We start from the raw sequence: 18,726 nt of genomic DNA, 5'->3' as shown, positions 1-18,726 counted from the left end.
GGGTTCTCTTCAGTCCTTCCATCTGGGCTTCCCATTGTTGCGCTCTTCTGGGCAGCTGTTGGCACCGGGTCGCTGGTCGGTAAGGCAGTAGCTCCGAGGTGTTCCCTATCCCTCTCTTCAGTTAGTTCCTGGATCCGCTGCTGTCATCTGGAAAGGTCCGTTGGACTCGGGAGCCAGCGAACCGGACTCTACCGTGAAGTCTCGAGGTTAGGGGCCGCTGCTCTTTCGGACGCTGCCGGTACTTTGCCAGTGTTCGGTCGGCAGCTGGGTCCCCCAGATAGCTGCTCCAGGAACTTCTCCAAGGACTCTTGGGTATCTCCATGAATGGTGGACAATCCCATCTCCTCTAGAAGCCGCTTTCATGATCGGTTTGTGTAATCCATATACAGGTGAGTGGTGACATGCTGCTCACAAGGGGCTCGATCCATTCCACACCCCTCCGCCTGGATCGTATTACCTCCCACATGACCTCTAGGCGTTCAGGACCGCATGCCTCTAGCCATCCGGGCAGCCTCTGTCACCTGCTCTTTCAGGTGTAAGAAGGCCATACCACGGGCTAAGCCGAGGCTTGGTGAGGGTGACCAGGGAGATAGACCTGCGCAGGTTCCTCTCCTGTTCAGCGGAGACTGAGAGAGGGGGACCCAAACCCTCTTTGGGGCTACACCAGGCCCCTCCTCAGATTCACAATAAATTTCAACCTCTGCATGTTGGACGACATACTGGGTTCACAACGTGGAGGAAAGTTAAAGGAGATTCAGCATAGCACGTAGAGAACCAGAAAGCACCAGAAATAGGAGTAACCATTGAAGGATCTTTATTCTTAAGCTTCCATGATACACACACACTAGATGCTGAATCTTACTCTTTTCCCAAACAAACAGATCTGCTTTTACGTAGTCCCAATCCCTCCTCCTTCGCCAGCCCCAGACAGGTTCCCAAGGAAAGACCTCAAAACTAGCTTCACACATATAGATAAGTGAGTAGCAAGGTTAGCTTGCCTCAATTGGCATGTTTCTCCCAACTCGAGGGAATGCTCGAGTTGCCAAGGTCGCAAAGAGCTGGGAAAGGTAAAAGCAACATCTTTATAGTTGCTTTTATAAGCGCTTTGAAGCTGTGGGCTGGGCTTGTGGAGGTATGGCTAAGCGCAAATAGGGGCGGGTGGGGTGTGTGGCCCGACTCCCGAACTCCCCCCCCATAAAAAAGCTATGCCTACGCCCCTGTTTCGGGATTATGTTTAAAGTGTTGGTTTTTAACCTCCAAAGCCGTTTATGGACTCGGACCTGGGTACACCTGAGAGACCGGGCCTCTCCCCATATTGCCCCGGTAGGCCCCTCCGCCTCCCTCGGAGGAGGGACCCACTCGTGGATCCCCTGTCCCAAAAATGATCAGGCTGGCCTCTCGGGACGAGGGGTAGGGCCTTTTCAGGCCCCGGCCCCTACCTGGCGGGAACAGGCTCCCTTGAGACCAGGGCTCATGTAATTCCCACAGAGCTCCTCCGCGAGGCATGCAAGACGGACCTGTTCCGCCAGGCGTATACAGCCTGGTTAAAAATATATCTACCATGTCATCTGGCCTCCGTAAGCAATGTGGGCACAAGGGGGTGGAGGGGTGCAGCCAGACGCCATCCACATTTTGAAATGGGTTCTGCTTTTTTAAGGTAATTAACATTTAAAATATGTTTCACTGCATGTTTTCATCTTGTAAACTGCCCTGAGTTTTCATCAGTGGGAGGGTGGTATATAAACCACACAATAATTTTTTTAAAAATAAAAAAAATCCACTTGTAAGCAATTGTGAAAGTGGATTGTGCGCATTATTCCTGCATGTGCGGAAGGGGCCCATGGAATCTGCCTAGGTAATGACTATTATTGCGCATCCTCTTGTTTCAAGGAAAAAACATTCTCAAAAACATTTTGGACTCACTCCCGCAAGCAAAGGCAGTAGCTGAACCTAACAATCTCTGTAGATCCAAGATCCGAGGAGCGCATCTCATCGTAAACAGCTAAGCATGTTCAGTGAGCTGCAATGTGCCAGTATCCCCTGGCACCTGAACTCTGTAAAGGGAGAGTAGTGCTGGGAAGCTGTCAGCAATGCCCCCGTGGATTCCTCCTCTTGGGATCTGGAAGAGGTGGAAGGTTACAGGACAGACAGAAAAATCCCTACACCCCCCACAGAATCATAGAGTTGGAGGAGACCAGAAGGGCCATTAAGTTCAACCCCCCTGCCATGCAGGAAGACACCATCAAAGCACTCCTGACAGATGGCTACATATCCAGCCCCTCCTTAAAACTCCTCCAAAGAAGGAGACCCCACCACCCTCCGAGGTAGTGCATTCCACTGTCAAACAGCCCTTGGCCGTCAGGGAAGTTTTTCCCCAATGTTTAGGTGGAATCTTCTTCACCTTGAACCCATGACTCCTGGTCCTGGTCTCTGGAGCAGCAGAAGACAAGCTTGCTCCTCACCAACAGTGGTGTGCCTCAGGGAGCTTGTTGTCCCCGCTGTTATTTAACATCTATATGCAATTCCCTTGCTCAGCTGGTACGTGGAGCTTTGGGTTGGAGTGCCATCAGTATGCTGATGATACCCAGCCTATTCCTGTCACGAGGGGGGAGGCAGACACCGCCCCTGCAGCTCCCATGCATTGTTTATAAGCAAGGTTGCTGGCTGGTTGACGCAGAGCAGGTTAAAACTGAATCCAGTTAAAGACGGAAATCCTTTGGCTTGGTCAGCCAGGGGGGGGGGGGGTTGAGGGCTTTCAGCCGGGCCGGTGTGGGAGGGGGCCCCATTGGCACCGGCCTCCTCGGTCCGTAGCCTTCAAATCCACCTGGATTCGCCTCTTTCTATGGAGACCCAGGTGGCCCATGTAACCCAGGTTATGCTTTTCCATCTTCGCCAGGTCAGCGGCTACCCCTCCTTCTCCCAGGTATGGATCTGGGCTACAGTGATTCATGCAACGGTGACCCCCAGATTAGACCATTGTAACTCGCTCTACGCGGGCCTACCCTTGAGGCTTAATCCGGAAATTGAAACTGGTCCAGCATGCGGCGGCTCGTTTGCTCCACGGGCGGTGCCTCTAGAGATCATGACACGCCCTTGCTGCACCGCTTGGCTGGCTCCCAGTTGAACACCTCAATCGTCCTCTGTATTGTGTGCTAACCTTTAAGGCCTTACGGGTTCAGGGACCCTCGCACTTTAGGGACCGCTCAATGGCCCCATATGTCCCACACGCTCTGTCTTCTCATACGCTCGGTAGAGGCTAATTTACTGGAGATCCCCGCCCCCTCTATAGATGCGTGCTGGCTCCCATGCAGGGCTAGGGCTTTTACGGTTCTGGCCCCTGCCTATGGAATGCTCTTCCTCCAGCTGTCCTCCTGCGGGACCTACATGAGTTCCGCAGGGCCTGTAAGACTGAGTTATTCCACCTGGCTTTTGGGGAGGCTGCCTGCTGATAGGTGCCTACGAATAACTGAGATCCGCTTGGTTCCACTCTTTCTTTAGAGGAACTAGAGGAGCATGGGTTGAACGCCATCTGTTTTAAATGATTGTGGTCTGTAGCGCTTGCATTTTAACTGATATTAGCTTTTAGTATTTTTGGCCCATTTATCCACTTGTTGTATTTATGTTATAAATCATTTCCACTCCGGGGGAGGGCGGTATAAAAGTGGAACCAATAAATGAATAAATAAATAAATAAACATGACATCCCTTCTTCAATATGTAAACATGGCTATCATGTCACCTCTTAACCTTCTCTTCACCAAACTAAACATCCCCAGCCCCCCCTAAGTTTGGAGGAGGGGAAGTCCGCTATAACATTATCTGTCTCTGTCTTGGAAGGCGAGCCATAGGTGATTTCTTGGGCTCAGCTGCCATTATGGCATAAACGTTAAAGAAAACAATGTTTGCTTAAAAGAAGTGATTTGTAAGTGTTTCTGGAGACATTCTCTGTTGAAATGAGAGAATCGCCTTCTTGTGCCATGAATGATATTTCTCTTGATCCTGTCAGTGTGTGATGTGGTTATAGTTATATCACTGTGTGATGTGTAATATAATGGCTGGAGTGAGTGGGTCCAGGTTCAACCCCCACTCTGCCATGGAAACACTCTGGCTGACCTTGGGCACAGTCTCTCTGGAGCCGAAAGCCTACCACATAGAATGTAATTGTCAGAATCAACATAGGATCGGGGATAACAGGAACCAGGGGCATCCATTGAAAATGCTGGGGAAAAATTAGGGCTAATAAAAGGAAACACCTCTCCACCCAACGTGTCATTGATGCTTGGAATATGCTGCCACTGGAGGTGGCAGGATGGCCACTCAACCTGGATAGCTTTTAAAAAGGGGCTTGGACAGATTTATGGAGGAGAAGTCGCATTTATGCATACCAATCTTGATCCCTCCTTGATCTGAGGTTGCAAATGCCTTTAGCAGACCAGGGTGCTCAGGGAGCAGCAGCAGCAGCAGAAGGCCATTGCTTTCACCTCCTGCACGTGAGTCTCCCAAAGGCACCTGGTGGGCCACTGCAAGTAGCAGGAGTGCTGGACCAGATGGACTCTGGTCTGGGATCCAAGCAGGCTAGTTCTTATGTTCTTATGTTCTTGGGCCAGCATTGTAAGCTGCTTTGGATCGTCCCCCCCTTTGGGAGGTGTGATGGAGGGAGGGAGGGAGGGGAGGGATAGATGGATAGATATGTGAACATGAGCCTCTTTCACTGTTGCAAGACTTCCCTACATTTGGGAGTTTAATTGTTTCGGGCATTTTGGGGAGCCTACCTGCTATTTTATCCCATGTTAAATGTTCACTGGGGAGAAAATCTACTATTCCGTAAAAGCCATTTGACTACAAGTGTGAATGCCACTTCAGATCTCAAGGTGGTGCAGTGTATAGGAATGTCAGATTAGAATCGGGAAGTACTCGGGTTCAAACTCCCCCTACCGGGCCACAAAATCCTGGACCACCTGCCCACTCTCAGCCTAATCTGCTCACACACAGAGAAAAAGGGGGGGGGGGAAGGCTCTCAGAGGTCAGACGCAAGTGCAGAATAATCCACTTTGAAGGCACTAAACATAATTAGTGCAGTAGTGGTTTTTGAGTTTGACAGGGTTCTAGCAGCATTCTCTCCTGACGCTTCGGCTGCATCCGTGGCACAGTATCTTTCAGAGATTCAGAGGCATCTTCTAGAGATTCATCTTCAGAGGGATCTTCTAGAGATTCAGAGGCATCTTCAGAGATTCAGAGGATCTAGATCCTCTGAAGATGCTGGAGCCACAGATGCAGGCTAAACGTCTAGAGAGAATGTTGGGGGAATACTGCCAGACAGTCTGAAACCACACAGCACCCCAGTGATTCCGGGCCGTCAGAAAGTTTCTGGACAATACACTGTCACACACAAGTGGAGTTTACTATTCCAAGACAGTGTGTCCAGCTGCAAAGTGCACTGAAAGTGGATCGGAAGTGTATTATTCTTGCATTTATGGAAGGTCCTCAAAAGTCCTGGCCTGAGGAATTTGAGGGGATGCAACAGAAGGGAGGAGAGAAAGGTGGTAAAGGGTTTGCCTAGAACTGTACATTATGCTCGATGAGTTGGAGAGAAAATGCAAACCTACTTGTGAGTACTGTAAATCAGCCCTAATATTTCAAGTTTGTCTTGGATTTTTTTTCTTTTCTTCTTCTTTTTTTTAGTAAGAAACCTGCATTAATCTGGCCACAAATAATCTGTGGAGCGTTGCAGTCAGGGATCGTGTTGCTGCAGTGGAAGGAACCGATGCAGAAATTCATGTTGATAAAGGTGTGTTCTACCTGCTTCCCTCTGTCGCTCTGTTTTGCCTCGATTTTTACTTCTCTCACTGGAACAAAGTAGTCCGTGCATGCCAGCATCGCTTCAAGTGAACGCTAGTTTCCTTCCACTAACAAATCAACTGTTGGTAATAATTGGCTCTGGACCCAGTCCAAGACGCTTGGCTTCTCCATCCTGCACGAGTGGCCTTTAGAGAGAGAGAAGCAGAAAAACGTGGACCTTTTTGTGTGATGACCCTTCTGTCACACCCCTAAGCAAAACTAATTAGACAGGCGGGTCTTGTGGCCAGCAAAGAGCTTTCTTTCAAAAGACCTTTAGGGAGAGCTCTTTAGGAGCAGCAGTGGCGTATGTGAGGTTGGAAAGAGTCTCATGTATCTATAATCTGGAGGAACCTGGTTTGATTCCCTCAGCTCTGCCTTCTGAGCTGTGTGGAGGCTTCTATTCAGAATTGGGATCAGCCTCAGCACTCCCACACACGCCAGCTGGGGTGACCTTGGGCTGGAAGGTCACAGCCTCCGGGAGCTCTCTCAGCTCCCACCTCCACTTCTGCTAGGGTGGCTTTGTTGTGAGGGGGGAAGGGCAAGGAGATTGTAAACCCCTTTGAGGCCTCCCCTGTAGGAGAGAGAAAGGGGGATAAAAATCCAAACTCCTCCTCCTCCTCCTCCTTCTCCTCCTCCTTCTTCTCCTTCTCCTTCTCCTCCTCCTCCTTCTTTTTCTTCTTCTTTTTTTTCTTTTTCTTCTCCTCCTCCTCCTCTTTCTTCTTCTCCTTCTCCTCCTTTTCCTCCTCCTCCTCCTCCTCCTCCTCCTCCTTCTCCTCCTCCTCCTCCTTCTTCTTCTCCTTCTCCTCCTCCTTCTTCTTCTCCTTCTCCTCCTTCTCCTTCTTCTTCTCCTTCTCCTCCTCCTTCTCCTCCTCCTCCTCCTCCTCCTCCTCCTCCTCCTCCTCCTCCTCCCCCTCCTCCTTCTCCTCCTCCTCCTCCTCCTCTCCTCCTACTCCCCCTTCTCCTTCTTCCTCTCCTCCTTCTCCTCCTCCTCTCCTCCTCCTTCTCCTCCTCCTCTCTTCCTCCTCCTTCTCCTCCTCCTCCTTCTCCTCCTCCTCCTCCTCCTTCTTCCTCTCCCTCTTCTTCTTCTCCTTCTCCTTCTCCTCCTCCTCCTCCTTCTTCTTCTTCTTCTTCTTCTCCTTCTTGACCTCGTGTATTCATGTACATTTTAATCTGTATGGCGCAGTTGCCATTGGGGTGTGAACTCAGATCCATCCAGGGCTGCCCTTAGGGCTTCATCCGGGAGTTCCAACTGATCCCAACACACAGCAGCTCAGACCCCTTGGAGCACACTTATTTAACCAGTGCTGCACTAGGATGCATTGGCTCTAGGTGTGGAGCTGGATCAAGGTTCAGGTGTTAGCCTTTAAAGCCCTAAATGGGCTCGGGCTCATGCGCATCTACTGGACAGCCAGCGTGGTGCAGTGCAGCAGAGCAGGGGGACTTTAATCTGGAGAACCGGGTTTCCATTTCCCCACCTCCGCTGCCTGAGTGGTAGAGGCTTATCTAGTGAGTCAGTTCCGTGACTCGTGACACTCCAGCTCTATGACCCTAGCTTTGGGCTAGTCATAGTTCTTGGGAGAGCTCTCAACCCCACCTGCACCGCCAGGTGTCTGTTGTGGGGAGAGGGAGGGAAAGGAGCCACAGCCACCCTGAGTCTCCCCGGCAGAGAGAAAAGGGAGGTATAAATCCAAGCTCTTCTTCTTCTTCTGATACCCAGACATCTCCTTGGATGTCAAAGGCTGCTGCATTCAGTTAATGAAAATCTGCTGGTGATCACTGGCCCAGGGGAAGTCCAGAGCTGGCCTCAACCAGCCTGGTGGAACTCCCTGTCCAATGAGATCAGGGGTTAGTATCTACACCCAATTCCGAGAGGGCCCGTGTAAGACAGAGTTGTTTTAACAGGCTGCTGGCTGAGGCAGTCGTGGTCAGAGGTGGGATCCGTGCAGGTTCTCAAGCAGGTTCCCAAGAGTAGGGTACTAATGGTTTGTGTGTGCCGAGAGGGGTTACTAATTGGTGATTTTGCCACGTGATTTTTTTGGTTTAGTTACTCTCCTCCTGTCAGCAGTAGCGCATTATGCAACCAGAAGTAGTTCTAGCAGGAGGGTGCACCGGCAGGTGCGTGGTAGCCTGCACCTGCGTGCATCTGCTTTCCCACCTAAGGATCTCCGGCGCAGCTGCCAAGGCCCTTGCCACAGAAGGCCCCAGCTACAGCCCAGCCCAGCCCAGGAATGCCCCCCACCTCGAATGCCCGGGCTTACTCTGTCATGGCCTGCCCTGCTCCCATTGGCATTTAGCCACAGTTTGGAATCCCACCACCATGGGAACCTGTTACTAAAATTTCCTGATCTCACCCACTGGGCTATGGTGATACATCAGTAAGCTTTCACTTCTCCCCCTTTACTTTGTCCTCCTTAATCCCTCTGCTAGTCCCATTCCAACCAAATAGTGAAACTGTAATACAAAATGAGGATCCATGTATTGAATTGAACTGTGTGGGGCCAGGGAGTTCTTGGTTGGAAAATTTCAAATTCTAAATGATATTTGTTACTATAGCTGCTAAAGTACTTATAATTTTGGTGTGTTGTTTTATCGAATACTGGAAACCACCCTGAGCCTCCTAGGGAAGAGTAGGGAATAAATCCAACAATAAATAATGGCGAACCTTTTCTCGGTGGACCGAAGTGCCCAAATGGTAACCCAAAACCTAATTTATTTATTGAATTGATTTCGAATAATCTTTAATGGCATATATAAATAGTTTAAGACTAACATTGTGGGCAACAGAACAACTTCTGACGAGTTAAAATAACACCATTTAAAAATTCATTTATTTATCGCCAAGTGCCAACACAGCAATTTAACCTGAATACCGAGGTTTTAGTTTAGAAAAAATGGTTGGCTCTGAAGCGTACGTTACTTGGGAGTAAGCTTGGTGAAGCAACCATGCAACGCTTTGAACAGGTGTGAATTCGACCCTAGGAGGGTTTACTCATCGAAGCAACCCCCATTGCCAGGTAAAGGATTGTGCTTTAGTTCTTCGTGATGAAAAAATCAGTGGGGTTTAACAGCTTTAACGGGGTTACCTACACTGCCTCCTCCCAAACTAGGCTGGTCTTAGGTTTCATGCTACTAATCACGCCCAGCTGCCCAGGGCCAGCCTAGGGATGTATGGGGGGGCGGGGGGCTACCTCTGTTTTATGCGTGCCCACAGAGAGGGCTCTGAGTGCCACCTCTGGCACCCGTGCCGTAGCTACACCACCACTGTGCCAGACATATTCATAGCTGTTGGGAGCAGACTGCAACCCCATTCGCAAAACAAGCACGAGATACCGATTGAAGCAACAAGCAATCGGCCATCTTGGTGTTCAGAAACCAGACCTTTAACTGGGCCGGCCACTCTTTCAATCTCACCCCTTTGAAGCCCTCTCTTCCAGCACTTTGACTGCCCTTTGCCAAACCCCTTGAACGTGTTCGAAATGCTGGTCATCCCGGAACAGGAGTACCCCATGGTGTGTGTCGCGATCAGCAAGGGCATCGACCCGAACCAAGTTGTTCAGTTTGAGACCATCAACTTGAATTCTGCTTCTTCGTGGTTTATGGAAATAGGGGCAGGTGGAGCTCTCTCGTCCAAATGGTTGGCCCGTTCTGCTAATCATGCCCACACAAAGCCTTGGTTCATTTCCTTCTATGTCGGCAAGTTTCTGGTCCTCGCAGGCACAAAGACAAGCTGGAAAATTTGAGCAAACATTTCTGCTGTTGGTCTGCCAGATGGAATCTTCTGCCCTTGCTCTTGGCCACGTTGTCATCTACCACAAGAACTCTGCGTTTGACACTCTTGTGTCAAAGGAAGGCTGCTTCGGCCGCAGGGAAGATGTGGCCCTGAGCAGAGCAGTAGGAAATTTGCTGTTTCAAAACACAAACACACACACACACACACACACACACATGCACACAAAGAGGAACTGGATGGTTTTCTAGCATGCATGACTTTTGCCCATTCATACCAGAAGCATAAGTGCCGAGCATTTCCATTGTCACAGTACTCGCACAACCAAATTTACAGCAGCATTCCCTCAATGCACACAATTTCAGACTCATACCCCATCCCCACTTTCCCCTTCCTCCACCCATCCCTACACAGCCCTCCCAAACACATCAACACGGTGGGTCAAGGAGTTCAGCATAGCCACAGCTCTGGAGTAGAAGTTGTCTCTAAGCCTCTTTGTCCTAGTTTCCTTTGATAGGACCCAGGTCAAGCCTTCCGGCTCGGATGGCAACAGTTCAAAAAAGAGAGTGTGCTGGATCTAGGACGGGTTTCCTCGGAAGGTTTGGGGTCTTCTTTAGGGTTTCTTCTGGAATTATAGAGTTCTTCCTAAGGAGGGGAGGAGGACAGTCGATAATCCTCTGTGCAGTAGTGATCACCCTTTGGAGCTTTTCCTATCTACACCTGTGCAACTGGAGAACCATACACAGAGGTGTAGGTTAAGAATCGGAGATCCTTCAGACAGAAGTTACTTGGGGATAATCACCAGTAAAAACTAGCCGAAGAGGAGTTGAGCATAAGGATGCTGGGGGTAGGGCAGGGGTAGGGAACCTGCGGCTCGAGAGCCCCATGTGTTCTTCTGTTCTTGCACCAGCCTCCACTTGTTTGTGCCTCCGCCTCTATCCTTGTCTGCCCTGCAGGCAAGTAGGGGCAGGGCGCACTAACTGCCCACGGGCCGGGTTGGCTAAAATCAAGGGCTTCCCCTCTCGCCCGCCCCATTGGAGCGGGGCGGGCGCTTTCCCGGCGGCTGGCGAAGCCGAGCTGCTGGCCCCATCCTTGCCCGCCCTGTAGGCAGCGGGGCGGACGCATCCATGCGCTTCTCAGAATGAGCGGAGTAAAAGGTTAAAAAAACCAATATATACAGTGCTATCTTTATTTTAAATGTCAAAAATTATTTATGCTCCAAGTGTTTTCTTTTCCCGAGGAAAATGGGTCCAAATGGCTCTTTGAGTGTTAAAGATTCCCTACCCCTGAGGTAGGGGATCCCTGCCGTCAGCTGCCCCCACCTGCTGCAAATCAGTTGGCTGAAAGGTGGGACTTAATAGCTGTGGGAGGAGGCCTAGCTTGATGTGTCTGTGACCTTGGCAACAATGCTAATTTGGGCACACACCTGGGCCATAGGGGATGCCCCCCATACAAATTTCTGTGATGAAAGTACCTTCAAATTATAAGAACATAAAGAACAAGCCAGCTGGATCAGACCAGAGTTCATCTAGAATCCAGCTCTCTCATACTCAGAGTGGCCCACCAGGTGCCTTTGGGAGCTCAATGCAGGGAGGCAGAAAGCAATACCTTCTGCTGCTGCTGCTCCTGGAGTTAACCTGGTCTGCTAAGGTTGCATTTGGTAATCTGAGAGATCAAGTGAGGATCAAGATTGGTAGCCTTAGATTGGATTCTCCTCCAGCGTAAATCTGTCCAAGCCCTTTTTAAAGTTATGTCCAGGTGAGTGGGCCATCGCCTGTTCCTGTGGCAGCATATTCCAGACACCAATCACACGCTATGCAGAAGAAGTGTTTCCTTTTATTAGTCCTACCTCTTTCCCCAGCATTTCCAAATGGATGCCCCCTGGTTCTAGTATTGTGAGAAAGAGAGAAATACTTCTAGAATATTGCTCAAATACCAAGATGGACCCATTTGGTCCGGCAGCACAACAACTTGGTTTTTCCAGTGTGCACCAGAAGTAACATCGCTGCGATGTTGGGCTAGGGCCGACCCTCCCTGCTGTCTGCAAGCCGCCCTTACCCCTGCCAGTGGCCCTAAATGTCAAAAGAAGGCAAAAGCCAGTACCACTTTCTGTGATCCTAGTGGCCTTTTTTGTAACTGTGATGGTCAAGGCCATTTGAATGGGTGTTGTGCTCCTTTATTAAGCATAAACAAAAACACAGCAAACAATAGGGGTGTAAAAGCAAAAAGAAAACATCAGATAAATACAGATTGTTACTGACTCTAAATTATTTCCATAACAGAGTTTGCAATCTCTTCACAAAAAAGCAGAATCAGAGTTGTTGTTGTTGTTGTTGTTGTTGTTGTTGTTGTTATATATTTATTAAATTTAAAATACAGCCTCTATCCCTAGCAGCTCAGGGCTGCATGTACAGATACAAAACATCAGCTAAAAAACGCATATATAATTAAAAAACAACAGTTATATCTTTTAAAACATTGCCCACTCTGCTGTACAAAACCCTCCCACGCGTAAAATAATGGGTCCTGATGGTATTAGGGCCCATGGGGGTGTGTGAGGAGTTCAAATGAATTGGTTTTAAGGCTTTTCACGGCTGGAATTATTAGGGTGCTGTGTATTCCGAGCTGTAAGTGGTCTAGAAGCATTCAGTAAGATCTTCATGCCAGCCACAGATGCAGACGAAATGTCAGGAGAGAATGCTGCTAGAACACGGCCATACAGCCCGGAAACCACACAGCACCCCAGAATCAGAGTTGTTCAGCAAGAAAAATAGTCTGATCAAATCTGTTAACTCAGGTTGGAAGAGAGGATATAAATTGAGGTGTTTAGGTCTAATTCTTGGCAAATCTAGTGCAATGTAATAGCTGGTGAGCCAATGTTTCAGCCTGGTTGGTATTACAACCGCATAACCTCTTAGCTTTTTCTAGGTTATTAAACCTGCCATTTAGCAGGGCAGATGGCATGACATTTAATCTAGCAATCGTGAAAGCTCTCCTCGAGCGGGGGTTCGTTAGAAAATATAAGCAATGGGCGCCATTTGAACGGCCCCAAGGTGGGTGCGGGGAATCCAGGTAGGGATGACAGAGTGCTGCCTGACGTGCCTCTCTCTCCTGCAGGCTGCCAGCAGCTGGACGCCATCCACGTCACACAGCTGGAGAGAGACACGGTCCTCGTGTGCTTGGATAGTAAGTCGCTACATGCACCAAGGCCTGCTTGGCTCAGTGTTGTTTATTTTTATGTATCTCTCTGCTGAAAGGTCTAGAACAGTGGTGGCAAACCTTTGGCACTCCAGATGTTATGGACTACAATTCCCATCAGCCCCTGCCAGCATGGCCACCTGGTAGGGGCTGATGACAGTCTGTCGTCCATAACATCTGGAGTGCCAAAGGTTCGCCACCACGGGTCTAGAACCTGCCCTTTTGCCTTCGGATGAGGCGCTCAATCCGGGCTACGCTTTACCCGGCTTGGGAACGTCAGTAAAATCCTACTTCTCAGAGCAAGTGGTGTCAAGCCTGCCTGTTGTCAGGTGTCCCAGGGTACACAGCTCCTAATTCTTTTAAGTAAGGTGGTTAGTGGCTTAGCATGTGGAGGATCCCACTTTAGCCCCCCATAATTCCTGTAGAAGAATCTGCAAGTAGCAGGGGTGTGGACAGACCACTAAGCAAGACGTTCCAAGGCCTGGATTGGTCTGCATAATGCAGCTTCTTGAGTTTACTCCAGGGGTTGCCAACTCTGGTGCTTCGGATGTTCATGGACTACAGTTCCCATCAGTCCCTGCTGGTAATGGCTGTAACTATCAGGGGCTGATGGGAATTGTAGTCCATGAACATCCGAAGCACCAGAGTTGCCCCCCTCTGGTTTGCATTGTAAGCCAGCTTGAGCGCCATAAAAAAGAATGGCAGTGGATAAATATTTTAAATAAGTAAATAAGTTCAAATCTGTGCTCTGTGTGTGGAGGCCAGATGCAAAGTCTTTGACTCTTGGTAAAGTCTATTCTTCCGCACATGTAGACATAATGTTCTTTCAAACTGCTTCTAAATGCTCTTTGAAGATGTGTGGAATAGCAAAATCCAATTGCAAACAGCTGTGAAAGTGGGTTGAAAACGCATTATTCTGCGTATGCGGAAGAGGCCTCTGAATAGCCATTGGAGGCTCACATAAGGTCTAGAGGAGGGAGCAGGTGGTACTTGGAATGGTTGGCTCTGCCTGTCTTCGGTCCCATCAACAAGCAGTGAACGGCCTGACACTGGGAAATTTGGTCAGGAAGTCTCATGTCAAAAAAGCCGCCTGGCCCCCCAGTCATATGTTCACATGAAGGATGTAGCTAGCTACTATTTTTAACCTCAATTTTCTGTAAATTGGTAAAAGTGACTCTGTGGGTTTGTATTCTGAGCAGCCTACATTATAGCCGTAACTAGCCCCGTTGTGCAGGTTTTTTGATCCACATCATTTGTTATGTAGGCTGGATATGATTTAAATATGACTTGGCTGGGCTGGTTCCTGGGTGGGAGGAAGTAGTCATTTTGGCTGCTCCTTGGTAGCCCAGATCTGCATGGGGAGGAAAGGGGTTGGCTACCTTAGCATGAGAGGGCCAGGCCAAATGGGAGGGGGAGTTGCCTCTGCTGATTTGCAGGCAGGGATTGCCCCCCCCCCCCCCCCCCCCCCGGCCTCATGTTTTAAACACCTGCTCTACTGTATCTCCAAGCTCTGTTACACAAAACCCTTTGGGGTATTTCCTCCACTTCCTAGGACCTAGGGCCATTTCAGCCCTCCTGCTACTTGTTTCTTTCTTTCTCGAGGGACGGTGGAAAATCAGAACTTACACGTAGAAACTGAAGTCGGTGCAAGAAGTTGGCCTCCGAGTCTAAGTTTTGATTTCTGCATTGAATCTGTAGGTGAGCAAACTTTCCTGCTAGGACCCTTCTTTCAAAGACATCTGTGGGACTTCCTCTGATTACCAAAAGGAGAGAGAAGATTGGAAAACCAAACCTAGGAGCCTTTTATCTCCTCCTGCAGTTATCTTCCCAGCTAAGTGAACATAAGAACATAAGAACAAACCAGCTGGATCAGACCAGAGTGCATCTAGTCCAGCTCTCTGCTGCTCTCTGCAGTGGCCCACCAGGGTGCCCTGGGAGCCTACATGCAGGATGAGAGAAAGCAATGGCCTTCATGGCTGCCGCTCCCAAGCACCTGGTCTGCTAAGGGTTGCATTTGCAATCTCCGGTCAAAGAGGATCAAGAATAGCCATAAATCGAATTCTCCATAAATCTGTCCAAGCCCCTTTTAAAGCTGTGCATGGGTGGAAGTATGGGGTGTGTGAATTTGAACCAGGATTGCAACAATCAGGGTGGGAGTTTTTAAAGATTATATTTAGAACCACTGTCTTCACATGCAGAATAATGCACTTTCAATCTATTCTTTCAGTGCACTTTGAAGTCGGATTTTACTGTTTGGAATAGCAAAATCCACTCTCAAAGAAGTTGTGGAAAGTAATTGAAAGTGCACATTCTGCATGCTTAGCAAGGGGCCTAAGCTCTTTCCTTATGGGGCAAAGGTTAGTAGCTTCAAGTGGGCTAATATTTATAACAGGAGAGAATGGCATGGGGGGGACGGTTACCCCCCACTCAGAAACAGACCCATCCAGTATTCTAATTCATCTACTGAATCATAGACTCATAGAGTTAAAGAATCTCTCAAGGCATGCATCAAGTTCAACCTCTCTGCAATGCAGTAAACACAACCAAGTAACTCCTGTGAATGTCGATAGGTTTTATAAGGTTTTATGAATTTTAAATAGGTTTCATTGTTATAGATTGCAATTGGTTTTAGGTTATCAGTTTTTTATGACTTTTATCTCCTTGCCCTGAGACCTTTGGGTATAGGGCGCATAAAAATGCATATAAATAAATAAAAATGTCACAGATTGAGGCTATGCATATACCCTGTTTCCCCGAATATAAGACATCCCCGGAAAATAAGACGTAGTAGTGGTTTTGGTTGAAGTATGTAAATATGGGGCAATTCCCAAAAGTAACATGTAGCAAAGTTTTTGCAATTTTAAAGCATGCCTGACGTACCAGAATAATAGAAATATAAGACATCCCAGGGCCAAGACATAGCGCATCTTTGGGAGCAAAAATTAATATAAGACACTGTCTTATTTTTGGGGAAACACGGTAATAACTCTTCCATTTTCAGGCAGAAAATCTGCTTACTAGACAAGCTTGTTAAAATGACCCTATAGTCCCCTGGCCCAATTTCTAAAGCAATGTAGGAAATGCTGAGCTTGGTCCTGGGTTCCAAATTCCCACTAACAACTGTTGGTGTTGGGTTTTGTGTGTCTCCTCTGCAGGTGTGCTCTCTGGAGAGACCAGGCGATGCTGGCCTTCTGGAAGCACGGGATGCAGGGGAAAAGCTTTAAATCTGACGAAGTAAGTCGCCCCCATCTCTCTTGGGTTTTAGGCGGTCTTGTTTTCCCTGTTGTCTGGGATTCCATCCTGTCACAACTAAATCTTAAAAGGCGGAAGTGGAAGAAGGGGGCTCCTTTCCATTTTTGCAGAGACTACATGAACATAAGAACATAAGAACATAAGAACTAGCCTGCTGGATCAGACCAGAGTCCCATCCTAGTCCAGCACTCTGCTTACTTTCGCGAGGAGTGGCCCACCAGGTGCCTTTGGGAGCTCACGAGCAGGATGTGAAAGCAATGGCCTGCTGCTGCTGCTGCTCCTGAGCACCTGGTCTGCTAAGGCATTTACCACAATCTCCAGATCAAGTTGAGGGGATCAAGATTGGTAGCCATGAATCGACTTCTCCTCCTTAAATCTGTCCAAGCCCCTTTTAAAAGAAGCTATCCAGGCTTGAAGTGGCCATCACCACCTCCTGTGGTATTATTAGCTGACCTCTCCAGTGCACATCAAAGCTCCATTAGCCTGAGCTCTTCATCTGCAGTCGGGAATTATGATAATACTGGAGTACCTCACCGGGATGTGGAGGGAGGCTGTTTTTCCTTGCAGGGACATTCCTTTAGCCCTCCTGAGTCCATCTAGGCCAGTGGTGGCGAACCTTTGGCACTCCAGATGTTATGGACTACAATTCCCATCTACCCCTGCCAGCATGGCCAATTGGGGCTGATGGGAATTGTAGTCCATAACATCTGGAGTGCCAAAGGTTTGCCACCATGGATCTAGGCAAGGGGTCCCCCAGCCTTTTTGCCCTGCGGGTGCAAAATGACTGCTTTCATAAGCTGGATTTCAGTAACAATATTAGGGGCGAGATCAGCTTGTGCACCGTGTGGTGGCAGCTGCTGCTAAAGCAGCATTTTATAAAATCTGCACAGGTGAACAAATCTCCAATCATCAGTCAGAAGCCACGCTGAGCAAAAACGTTACCTGGCCCCACCCGCTTCCTAAAGAGTGGCCCTGGATTTGGCACCAGAAAAGGGGTTGGTGGGCTGGAGAAGCATTCTTTTAACCACTTCTAATTTTACTACTTCTCGTTCACTTCTCTCAGGCCCCTTCCGCACACGCAAAAGAATGCGTTTTCAAACCACTTTCACAGCTGTTTGCAAGTGGATTTTGCTATTCTGCACAGCTTCAAGGAGCACTGAAAGCAGTTTGACAGTGCATTATTCTGCCTGTGCGGAATGAGCTTCAGTTCAAACCACTTACACAACTGTTTGCAAGTGGATTTTGCTATTCCGCACAGCTTCAGAGAGCACTGAAAGCAGCTTGAAAGTGCATTGTATTCTGTCTCTGCCCAAAGGAACGAAGCTTCAAGTTCATAGGCCCAGCGTGCCAACCGAAGGTAGCCTGGGACCTCCCCTATCGTGCTAATTTCCCTTGTTATCATTAGCCGGTAGTTTGATGGAGAAAACCTGCTTGGCGTGTAGGAGGTGGCTTTATAAAGGGGATTCCAAATGAACCGTCTCTCAGCCACAATGCTGAAATGAAATCTCCGTGTTCAGAGTTAATGGCTCTTTGAGTCCTCCTTGTTGGGAAACAGAGGCAAGTCTGGAGGCTTGCTGAATCTGTGTGGCCCGTGTGTCCGTTCTCCTGCTCTTTGACTTGGAGAAACTCTGCTGCTGAAAAGACTCCTGTCAAAAAGATCCACACACGGAGTGGAGGAAAAGAAGCTAAAACTGTGGAATTTCCCTGCCCACAAGCTGCCGTTTACCAGGATTTTGGAGTTTGGGACAATCTAGAGTTGCCCACTCTTCAGTAGCCAGCAAATACCACTTTAACTGCACTCTGACATATAGAAGTTCAACAGGAGAAGCTTCTTCTAGCAGGGGTCTTCAAACTATGGCCCCCCAGATGTTCATGAACTACAGTTCCCATCAGCCCTGCCACTTGGCCATGCTGGTAATGATGGGAATTCAGGGTCTATGAACATCTGGAGGGTCATAGTCAGCACCCTTGTCTCTGTAGTTTTATCTCCCTTCTGTGCAAAAGCTTCACAGGAGCAAGATAATTTTTTAAAAAATGGTTGGTTTATTCTGGAACTTAAATCTGTGTCCCAAGTGGGAGGTGGTCCTGGAGCAGAAGCTTGAGGTATTTTCTTCTTGGTGGGGCTGCCATCTGTGTCTGCTACAGTGGATTAAGAATTGCCTCTTCGTGCAACATATATAAAGCTGTCTGACTCCACATCGCCTGCTGCGACAGGCAAATAGAGTGCTCTAGGGTCTTGGGAAGAAAGAGAGTCCCTCTCTGAGAGTTCCTCCGCCAGCCATCCCTTTCCCCACAATCCACCCCTGGTCTTTCCTGCAGGTAAACCTGTGAGACTCTCAGACTAAACCAGGGTCTCCCGCCTACTGGGCTCCTCGACAGGTAATCAAGAAGAAAACCATCCACTTTTTAAATGCATATTTTTTAGTTCATTTATATATTAGAGGTATCCAACTCTGAGGCTTCAGATGCTCTTGGACTACAATTCCCATCAGCCCCCCTACTGGCATGGGCTTGGGTAGGGGCTGGGATGGGAATTGTAGTCTCAGGAACATCTAGCAATTGATGGGAAATTGTAGTCCAGGAACATCTGAAGTAGGGCTGGATGGGAATTGTAGTCCAGGAACATCTGAAGGGGCTGATGGGAATTGTAGTCCAGGAACATCTGAAGTAGGCTGGCTGATGGGAATTGTAGTCCAGGAACATCTGAAGGG

At 48.6% G+C, this 18,726-nt stretch overlaps 1 pseudogene; it reads left to right on the top strand.

Moving 5' to 3' along the window:
• The window catches only part of LOC125426431, a 39,589-nt pseudogene extending 21,133 nt beyond the window's left edge, over window positions 1–18,456 (top strand).
• The last annotated feature ends 270 nt before the right edge of the window (window positions 18,457–18,726 follow it).

This window comes from Sphaerodactylus townsendi, linkage group LG02 (assembly GCF_021028975.2).
Source record: "Sphaerodactylus townsendi isolate TG3544 linkage group LG02, MPM_Stown_v2.3, whole genome shotgun sequence".
Taxonomy (NCBI): domain Eukaryota; kingdom Metazoa; phylum Chordata; class Lepidosauria; order Squamata; family Sphaerodactylidae; genus Sphaerodactylus; species Sphaerodactylus townsendi.
The sequence above is the reverse complement of the archived record's forward strand: the minus strand, read 5'-3'. Positions and strand labels throughout refer to the sequence as shown.